Source organism: Mirounga angustirostris, unplaced genomic scaffold, assembly GCF_029215605.1.
Source record: "Mirounga angustirostris isolate CCGP_5_RB_7025 unplaced genomic scaffold, mMirAng1.0.hap1 SCAF_15, whole genome shotgun sequence".
Classification (NCBI taxonomy): domain Eukaryota; kingdom Metazoa; phylum Chordata; class Mammalia; order Carnivora; family Phocidae; genus Mirounga; species Mirounga angustirostris.
In genome coordinates, this window is record NW_026991723.1 from 66,460,596 (window position 1) to 66,471,004 (window position 10,409).

The window sequence follows — 10,409 nt, forward strand, 5'->3', positions numbered from 1 at the left end:
TAGGAACTCTGTAATGTTCATCCTTGTACATGAATCATTCTTCACATCTCCATATCTCTGGTGACTTTCTAAAAGTAGAATCCTGGAACTAAAATTGTTAGGTTCAAGTGTAAGTTATATTTGTAAAGCTTTTGCCAGTTATTGTCCAGTTGCTTTTTGGGCAGGTGTTACTAATATGCAGTTGCACCAGGAGTTTATATTGACAGACAAAACATGATACATAATTAATAATTACTTTTCCTTATTAAATGTGAAGTGGGGATGTTTTCATGGTGCTTATTGTGCAACTATTTTCTGTGATTTGTTTCTCTATGTCTTATTACCAGTTTTCTACTGGAGTGTTGGTCTTCTTCATCTTTCTCTTTTGAATTAAGGGAGGAAGAGATTTTCTTTGTATCATAGATACTTTGGGATGCTCAGAAATGCCCCATTGGAAGAATTTGGGCTTTCTTTTTATTTTGCAAGCTGCTTAGGCTATTGAGTCTAGACTCTAGTTCATGTTGCTTGTGGGAACCCGTTAAGGACACCTCGGTTAAGATCAAGACCACAAAGTTCATAATTATATTCTGCTCATGCTTTAGCTTCTTTAGTCTTTTTGTCATATTTTTGCAAAACTGAGGATTTGATGCTATGTTGATTTTAAATGTTGAAGTCAAAAACACAAAATTAAATCTATCAGGAATTTAAGAAAATTAAATATATCTCAAACAGTATGTTACAATACAGAGCCCATAACTTATGGTAGTTACCCAATGATTTTAAAAAATGTAATGTGCCTTTCATTCCCAAAGTACTGGTTTGTAGCTAATCTTAAAAATGTTGAAGACAGAAAAAGATGGCAAGAAACAGAACTAGAAATGACAGACTGAAGTATTATATAAGGCATTATGCCCAACATTGACAGAAATTACCAGAGGACATTCTTGAATATCACTTTGTTGAGAGATGTTGAATATTTTCTTTCGTAGGTTCTAAATTAAATGACTAATTTTTAAAGTCTATGCATTACTTTGTTCCTAACACATAACAGAGAAATTTAGTTTTAACCCTGAATAAAACTGACTCTCCTCATTTATAAGACCTAGTCCTGCCCCATGAGAAGACTAGCTACTCCTGTCAGTGATACCACAAAGCTCCTGGGCTTATTGGGTGAGTTTCGGCACACTCAACTCTTCAGTGGGGTGGTCAGCGTGGGTGCTGAGGGCACACACTTGTGAAGAATCACAGCTTGTCATTGCTCATTCCTAGAAACTGCACATAGGCATCCTGGATGCACTCCTCCTTGAAGTTGAATAGGAATGCGTACAGGAGCTACCTTCTGTGCAAAATGAAATGACAACATTTGAGTCTGTTCCAAAAGCACAAATGCATGGAGAGCCTGAGGGAACCTGAAATTTTGGGAGAACTCTATTTAGAACTGAAGTAGCTTAGAAGAAAATTGCTGACACCAAACTAGACTGTTTATTCCTTCTTTGGATCTTTGGCAGCAAAAATGTGCACCATGCCACGGTCACTAGATACACAGATGAGGGAAGCATCCTGACTGAAGTAAATGAAATAAATGTTTGCTGCTTGTGATCCTCTTCGTGGTTTCTGGATTCAATGCCCTGATGAAGTAGCAAATATTTTTCTGAGTCCCTTTTTCAGATTGCAATTTGTGCTCCCTACAGGTTGACAGCAATGCAGTTCAGGATGCCCTTCTGTGCGGGAATGTCCACAGGCAGCTTCTTGGTACTGGCCAAGTCCACAAGCTGCACATGCCTAGTTACATGTCAAAAGGCCAAGAAAGAATTGCTACTATCACGGAGACCTCAATACTCCAGTCTCAGCAATGGACAGATCATCTAAGCAGAAAATCAACAAGGAAACAAGAGCTTTGAATGATACATTGGACCAGATGGATCTCATAGATATTTACAGAGCGTTCCACCCTAAAACAACAGAATACTCATTCTTCTCGAGCGCACATGGAACTTTCTCCAGAATAGACCATATACTGGGTCCCAGATCAGGTCTCAACTGATACCAAAAGACTGAGATTATTCCCTGCATATTCTCAGACCACAACGCTCTAAAAATGGAACTCAATCACAAGGAAAAATTTGGCAGAAATTCAAACACTTGGAAGCTAAAGACCACTCTGCTCAAGAATGTTTGGGTCAACCAAGAAATCAAAGAACTTAAACAATTCATGGAAATCAATGAGAACAAAAACACATCGGTCCAAAACCTATGGGATACTGCAAAGGCGGTCCTAAGGGGGAAATACATAGCCATCCAAGCATCACTCAAAGAAACAGAAAAATCCCGAGTTCACCAACTAACTCTACACCTTAAAGAACTAGAGAAAAAGCAACAAACGACACCTAAGCCACGCATTAGAAGAGAAATAATTAAAATTAGAGCAGAAATCAATGAATTAGAAACCAGAAACACAGTAGATCAGATCAACGAAACTAGAAGTTGGTTCTTTGAAAGAATTAATAAGATTGATAAACCACTGGCCAGACTTATCCAAAAGGAGAGAGAAAGGATCCAAATTAATAAAATTATGAATGAAAGGGGAGAGATCACGACTAACACCAAGGAAATAGAACCAATTATTAGAAATTATTATCAACAACTATATGCCAATAAACTGAGCAATCTGGATGAAATGGAGGCCTTCCTGGAAACCTATAAGCTGCCAAGACTGAAACAGGAAGAAAATGACAACCTGAATAGGCCAATAACCAGTAACGAGATTGAAGCAGTGATCTAAAACCTCCCAAAAAACAAGAGTCCAGGGCCTGATGGATTCCCTGGGGAATTCTACCAAACATTCAAAGAAGAAATAATACCTATTCTACTGAAGCTGTTTCAAAAAGTAGAAACAGAAGGAAAACTTCCAAACTCATTCTATGAGGCCAGCATTGCCTTAATCCCCAAACCAGGCAAAGATCCCACCAAAAAGGAGAATTTCAGACCGATATCCCTGATGAATATGCATTCCAAAATCCTCAACAAAATCCTAGCTAATAGGATCCAACAATACATTAAAAGGATCATCCACCACGACCAACTGGGATTTATCCCCGGGATGCAAGGGTGGTTCAACATTTGCAAATCAATCAATGTGATAGAACACATTAATAAGAGGAGGGAGAAGAACCATATGGTCCTCTCAATTGATGCAGAAAAAGCATTTGACAAAATACAACATCCTTTCCTGATTAAAACTCTCCAGAGTATAGGGAGAGAGGGAACATTCCTCAAGCTCATAAAATCCATCTATGAAAAACCCACAGCGAATATCATCCTCAATGGGGAAAAGCTGAGAGCCTTTCCCTTAAGATCAGGAACACGTCAAGGGTGCCCACTCTCACCACTGTTGTTCAACATAGTACTAGAAGTCCTAGCAACAGCAATCAGACAACAAAAAGAAATAAAAGGTATTCAAACTGGCAAAGAAGAAGTCAAACTCTCTCTATTCGCAGACGACATGATACTTTATGTGGAAAACCCAAAGACTCCACCCCCAAATTACTAGAACTCATCCAGCAATTCAGTAATGTGGCAGAATACAAAATCAATGCACAGAAATCAATTGCTTTCTTATACGCTAACAACGCAACTGTAGAAAGAGAAATTAAAGAAACGATTCCATTTACAATAGCACCAAAAACCATAAGATACCTCAGAATAAACCTAACCAAAGAGGTAAAGGATCTACACACTAGGAACTACAAAACACTCATGAAAGAATTGAAGAAGACACAAAAAGATGTATTCCATGCTCATGGATCAGAAAAATAAACATTGTTAAAATGTCTATGCTACCCAGAGCAATCTATACCTTCAATGCCATCCTGATCAAAATTCCAATGACATTTTTCAAAATGCTGGAACAAACAATCCTAAAATTTGTATGGAATCAGAAAAGACCCCGAATCACCAAGGAGATGTTGAAAAGGAAAAACAAAGCTGGGGGCATCACGTTGCCCGATTTCAAGCTATATTACAAAGCTGTGATTACCAAGGCAGCATGGTACTGGCACAAAAACAGACATACAGACCAATGGAACAGAATAGAGAACCCAGATATGGACCCTCAACTCTATGGTCAAATAATCTTTGACAAAGCAGGAAAAAACATGCAATGGAAAAAAGACAGTCTCTTCAATAAATGGTGCTGGGAAAATTGGACAGCCACATGCAGAAGAATGAAACTTGACCATTCTCTAACACCATTCACAAAGATAAACTCAAAGTGGATGAAAGACCTCAATGTGAGACAGGAATCCACCAAAATCCTAGAGGAGAACATAGGCAGTAACCTCTTTGACATCGGCCACAGCAACTTCTTTCAAGATACATCTCCAAAAGCTAGTGAAACAAAAGCAAAAATGAACTTTTGGGACTTCATCAAGATAAAAAGCTTCTGCACAGCAAAGGAAACAGTCAACAAAACAAAGAGGCAACCCACAGAATGGGAGAAGATATTTGCAAATGACACTACAGATAAAGGGCTGGTATCCAAGATCTATAAAGAACTTCTCAAACTCAACACCCAAAAAACAAATAATCAAGTCAAAAAATGGGCAGAAGACATGAACAGACACTTCTCTGAAGAAGACATACAAATGGCTAACAGACACATGAAAAAATGTTCATCATCATTAGCCATCAGGGAAATCCAAATCAAAACCACACTGAGATACCACCTTACACCAGTTAGAATGGCCAAAATGGACAGGGAAAGAAACAACAAATGTTGGAGAGGTTGTGGAGAAAGGGGAACCCTCTTACACTGTTGGTGGGAATGCAAGTTGGTACAGCCACTTTGGAAAACAGTGTGGAGGTTCCTCAAAAATTTAAAAATAGAGCTACCGTATGACCCAGCAATTGCACTCCTGGGTATTTACCCCAAAGACACAGATGTAGTGAAAAGAAGGGCCATATGCACCCCAATGTTCATAGCAGCAATGTCCGCAATAGCCAAACTGTGGAAAGAGCTGAGATGCCCTTCAACAGAGGAATGGATAAAGAAGATGTGGTCCATATATACAATGGAATATTACTCAGCCATCAGAAAAGATGAATACCCAGCTTTTACATCAACATGGATAGGACTGGCGGAGATTATGCTAAGTGAAATAAGTCAAGCAGAGAAAGTCAATTATCATATGGTTTCACTTATTTGTGGAAGATAAGGAATAACATGGAGGACATTAGGAGAAGGAAGGGAAAAATGGGGGGGGGGGGGGGATTGGAAGGCGAGATGAACCATGAGAGACTATGGACCTGAGAAACAAACAGGGTTTTAGAGGGGAGGGGTGAGGGGGGATTGGTTAGTCTGGTGATGGGTGTTAAGGAGGGCACGTACTGCATGGAGCACTGGGTGCTATACAAAAACAATGGATCGTGGATCACTACATCAAAAACTAATGATGTATTGTATGGTGACTAACATAACATAATAAAATTTAAAAAAAAAGAATTGCTACTATCACGATAGAAGACGCAAAGGGTTAGGCAGGGTTACAGCAGGTTTCAAAGACATGCAACTGATAGAGATTGTGTGTACATGTAAACACCTTAATTATAGGGTCCAAGATGACCATGATTCTCTTTTCAATGTGACCTCTTTGACTTCTGTAGAAAATTTTATTTTATTTATTTTTAAAAGGATTTATTTATTTTTAGAGAAAGAGAGAGCACACATGTGTGGGGGGAGCGACAGAGGGGGAAGGAGAGGAAGAGAATCTTAAGCAGACTCCCCACTGAGCCCAGAGCCTGCACAGGCCTCAGTCTCATGATCCTGAGATCATGACCTGAGCCAAAATCAAGACTAAGCCACTCAGGTGCCCCACAAATTTTATTTTAATAAACCTTTTTAAGATTATTCAAGTTATCATTTTATTGGAAGAATATTTTGGCTTTTTTTTCTACCAACAACTAAATCTAAAGAGTTGCAGTGAAATGCTGCTTGGGGAGACCTGGAGGTGAGGTCAGGCCACCATGGTGCCAGAAATGCATGCACACCAGGGAGCCCTCTGGGCACCCAGTCCATCCACCTGGCAATGCAATAAGTGGGACAGGGCTTCATGCTTTTTATTACTATTGCTTTTACTTTATATATCAGATAACAAAATGTTATTGACATGTTACATTTTTTTGAAAGATGATTTGGTTCAATGAGACTTTTGGCATATTATTAGAATGATCATAGAGTTCACCTGAAAGAACAATTGTTTGAGACTAGTGAGGAAAATATTGAAGAGAGGAAACAGTGGGCTATGACCCTGCACAATTAAAAAAAGAAGGCTTTGTATAAAGTAGTAGTAATTGGTGTAGTACAATATGAGCTTAGAGAGAAAGAGACAATGGAAAGACTAGAAAGTCAAGAAAAAGGCCTATGTAAATATAAATAATTTAGAATATAATAAAGGTGTCACTTGAGAGATGTCTGTAGATGAAAGATCTACACCTATAGAGAAAGATTAAATAAAAAATGTCAGACTAATCATTGGACCAAAATAATGTCTAGGCTGTTGAAACATCTTGATATTTCTTTAAAAAACCACACAAAAAAATTTTGGAAAGAACTTTCTAAGCAAACATGTCACAAAATTCAGAAGCAATAAAGAGAGGTGACAGATTTGATTGGGAAAAAAATACCCAGAATCAATTTAATGAAAAAGAAAAAGAGAAATTTTTTTATAGTAGTCATTATATACATAAAAGTTTCCTGAAATCCAATAAGAGAAATATAAAAAAAACCAAAAAACCAAAAAAAAAAAAAAAAACCAGAGGAATGAGACTATCGCAAAAAAGGTAACTAAATGGTCAAAAAAGGGAGAAAATTTTTGCATAGATATAACAAAGATTTAATAGTCATAATGTATATAACATTTCCTACAATTCAATAAGAAAAAGAAAAAAGAATATATTACAAAGAAAATACATAAATGGTCAAGAGACATAAAAATTTCAACCACAGTAGGAGAGAAACAAATGCAAATAAACAAGTTTTCACCTATCAAACTGAACAAAGATTTTAAGGAATCAGAATAGTTTTCATGGACATCATCCTAGTCTGTTCAGACTGCTATAACAAAATTCCATAAACTGGGCAGCTTCAGCCACAAACACTTACTTGTCAGACCTCTGGAGGCTAGAAGTCCAAGGTCAGGTTGCTAGCAGATTCAGTGACATGTGAGGGCCCACTAACCTGAGGACTTGATTTTTACATGGCCTTCTTATTGTGTCCTGACAGGTCAGAGGGACAAGGGAGCTCTCTGGGGTCTCTTTTGTATGGGAACTATCTCATTCATGAGGGGTTTACCCTCATGACCAAATCACCTCCTAAAAACTCACCTCCATTTACCATCACCCTGGGGATTAGGTTCCAACACAAATTTGGGTGTGATACAAACATTCAGTCTCACCACACCAGTAAGAAAACCATGGCCAGCTGAACTGGTCATACAAGGGAATACAGAATGGTAGTGAAAGAAGTTAGCTACACATCAGCTATAGTCATGTGACCAGTTACAGAAAAGAGGACTATAAGAGTCATGAGCAGTCCTCCTTATTCTGTTAGGAAAAACACAATTTTTGTGTGTGTATCAAATACCTTTGTTTTCCTATCATTCCCTTAACATGTAACATAAGATAGGTGTATTGACTTTATATCATAGTATTTAAGTATTGCTAATTTTACATTATAGTATTCAAGTTACATGGTATCAAGAAGAGTAAACATCACCCAAGGACTTTGTGTCCTCTTTTTTTTTTTTTTTTTAAGATTTTATTTATTTTTTGAGAGAGAGAGACAGTGAGAGAGGGAACACAAGCAGGGGGAGTGGGAGAGGGAAAAGCAGGCTCCTGGCTGAGCAGGGAGCCCAATGCAGGGCTCGATCCCAGGACCCTGGGATTATGACCTGAGTCAAAGACAGACGCTTCATGACTGAGCCAGCCAGGTGCCCCTGACTTTGTGTCCTCTCCTGGGGAAAGAGTTAGTGGGTTCTCAGTTGTAGGCAGGATAGTTGTATCATGTTAGGTGAAATTATAACCTCATTATTGTTTTTATTTGGAAATTAAGTATAGTTTAATGACAGGGATATGAATGCCAACTTGACAAGGAATGGATTTGTGATAGTTGTTTAAATTTAAAAAAAAGTTATTTAAGTAATCTCTACACCCAACATGGGGCTCGAACTCACAACCCCAAGATGAAGATCTGCATGATCCTCTGACTGAGCCAGCCAGGCACCCCATGATAGTTAAGTTTAAATGTCAACTTGACTGGATCAGGGGATACCCAGATATTTGATTAAACATTATTTCTGGGTAGGACTAGGAGGGTGTTTCAGGATGAGATTAGCATTTGAATTGTAGGTGCAATAAAATAGATTGCCTTCCCCAACGGGCATCATCTAATCTGGTGAGGGCCTACATAGAACAAAAAGGCAGAAGAGGAAGAATTTGTCCCTTTTTTCTGCCTCACTGTTGGTACTGAGATATTTCATCCCTTCTCTTGCCCTGGAATTTACATCATTGGTTCTCAAGCCTTAGATTCAGACTGAATTATACCACTGGCTTTGCAGGGTCTCCTGCAAGTAGATGGCAGACAGTGGGACTTTTCAACCTCCATAATTGGGTGAGCTAATCCCTTACAATAAATCTCCTTTTATATTGTATTGGTTCTGTTTCTCTGGCGAACCCTAACTAATGCAGACACCATAAATAGTCACTTTCTTTCATTGATGGTAAATTGCTACCACCTTTCTGGAAGGGAATTTGGCTTTAAAAATAGCTTTAAAAATAAAGTCATGCTTTTTGACATAATTCCACATCTAGGAGGTTATCCAACAGTAATATCTATGGATGCATTTACAGATTTCTCTACATGAATAGACAACTCAGTATAGTTTAGAAAACTAAAAAACTGGACACAACTTAAATGTCTAATCATTGTGGATTTACCAAGGAAACTATTTCATCATTCAAAGCTACAGCGAAGTGTACTCTTGTATTAGTTTTATGCAGCAAGAGGCTATAAAACAATGTGCTCATGATGCCATTTTTATACACCATTTTTTGACACAAATCAGCATTCCTGCAGAGAATGAAACTCTGTTTTAAAGTCAAGGGTGTGAAGAGGAGATAGTAATGGTGAGATTCCTCTCAGAAATGAAAGCTGAGTCTATAAATGCCACTGGTTCTAATAGCTATCTCCAAAGGAGTTAGAGAATAAAGGTCAGGAACTATATTTTAAATGCTATTTAAAAACCTCAGAACTTTTGTCATTTACCCTTTACAGAAACTGCCTATTTTCCCATTGTAATCATTCCTTTATTTGACAATTATTTTTGAGCACCTAGTATGTGCCCGGCACTATTTTAGGTCCTAAGGTAGGAGCAGTGAAGAAAACAGAAAAAGTCATTACTTTCATGTTACTATGTTCTCAGATTCACAGTAATAGACATAAAGCAATCGAATATATAATGTGTCAGTGGGTGATGCAGGCTATGAAAAAAAAAAAAAAAACAGAGTGAAGAAATAGAGGACATAGCCTCTTTGATTAGCTGACATTTGAACAAAGGCCCCCAGGAAGTGAGGGAGTGGGCTATCCTGACTTCCAAGGGAAAGGGAGACCGCACGTAGGCAGAGGCAAAGGTAAGGCCAGTGGCCCTGAGTTGGGAGTGTGCTTAGTCGCTAAGGAGCAGCCAGGAAATCAAAGAAGCTGGAGCGAAGTAAGGCAAAGGAAGAATGTAAGAGATAAAATCAGAGGTAATCGGGGGCCAGGGAACATAGTGAGATGAGGGTTAGGAAGGAAATTCTTAAATTATGAAGCCTTATATCTGACTTATACAAAAAAGCAAGTAGCTAGAGTGATTCTATACAATTTTTCAGTTAGTCTAAGGGGAAAGGAATCCCGAAGGCAAAACCTATCAAGGGTGAACAAAACTGGGTAAATATTTGAGGTCTATTGACAGGTATGAAAGGAATATGGAGGCAGCTTGGGGCTAAGAAGGTGGGGTTGGGGTTTCCTTGAAACCCAAAATGGTTCTGAAGTAATTATGCATGGTACATATGTTTTTAAATGAAAGTTTGTTTTTGAAAATCTGTTAGAAAATGTCAGTGGGTGTTCTCCCTGTGTAATCAAGCATGAAGAATGAATATCCTCCAGTTCACTTCCGTTTTTCTTGCAAAGAATATGCATACAGAGGTTTGCTATACAGAAAATGAGTAATTTGAATCTTTCTCCTGAACTCAGAAATGATCCAGGTTATTTGGCAGTTTGACTTCTTCCAGTTTGCACTGCATTTGCATTTTAACACAATGTCAATGATAAAACTATCTTCTTTGAACATTTTATTATTTTCCTTTACAGAGTAGTTATTCTGATCAGAGGATAAAAT

At 38.1% G+C, this 10,409-nt stretch overlaps 1 pseudogene; it reads right to left on the reverse strand.

The window, feature by feature from the left end:
- Positions 1–1,221: 1,221 nt before the first annotated feature.
- Positions 1,222–7,469, reverse strand: LOC123849229 (WD repeat domain phosphoinositide-interacting protein 3-like; annotated as a pseudogene).
- Positions 7,470–10,409: the final 2,940 nt, after the last annotated feature.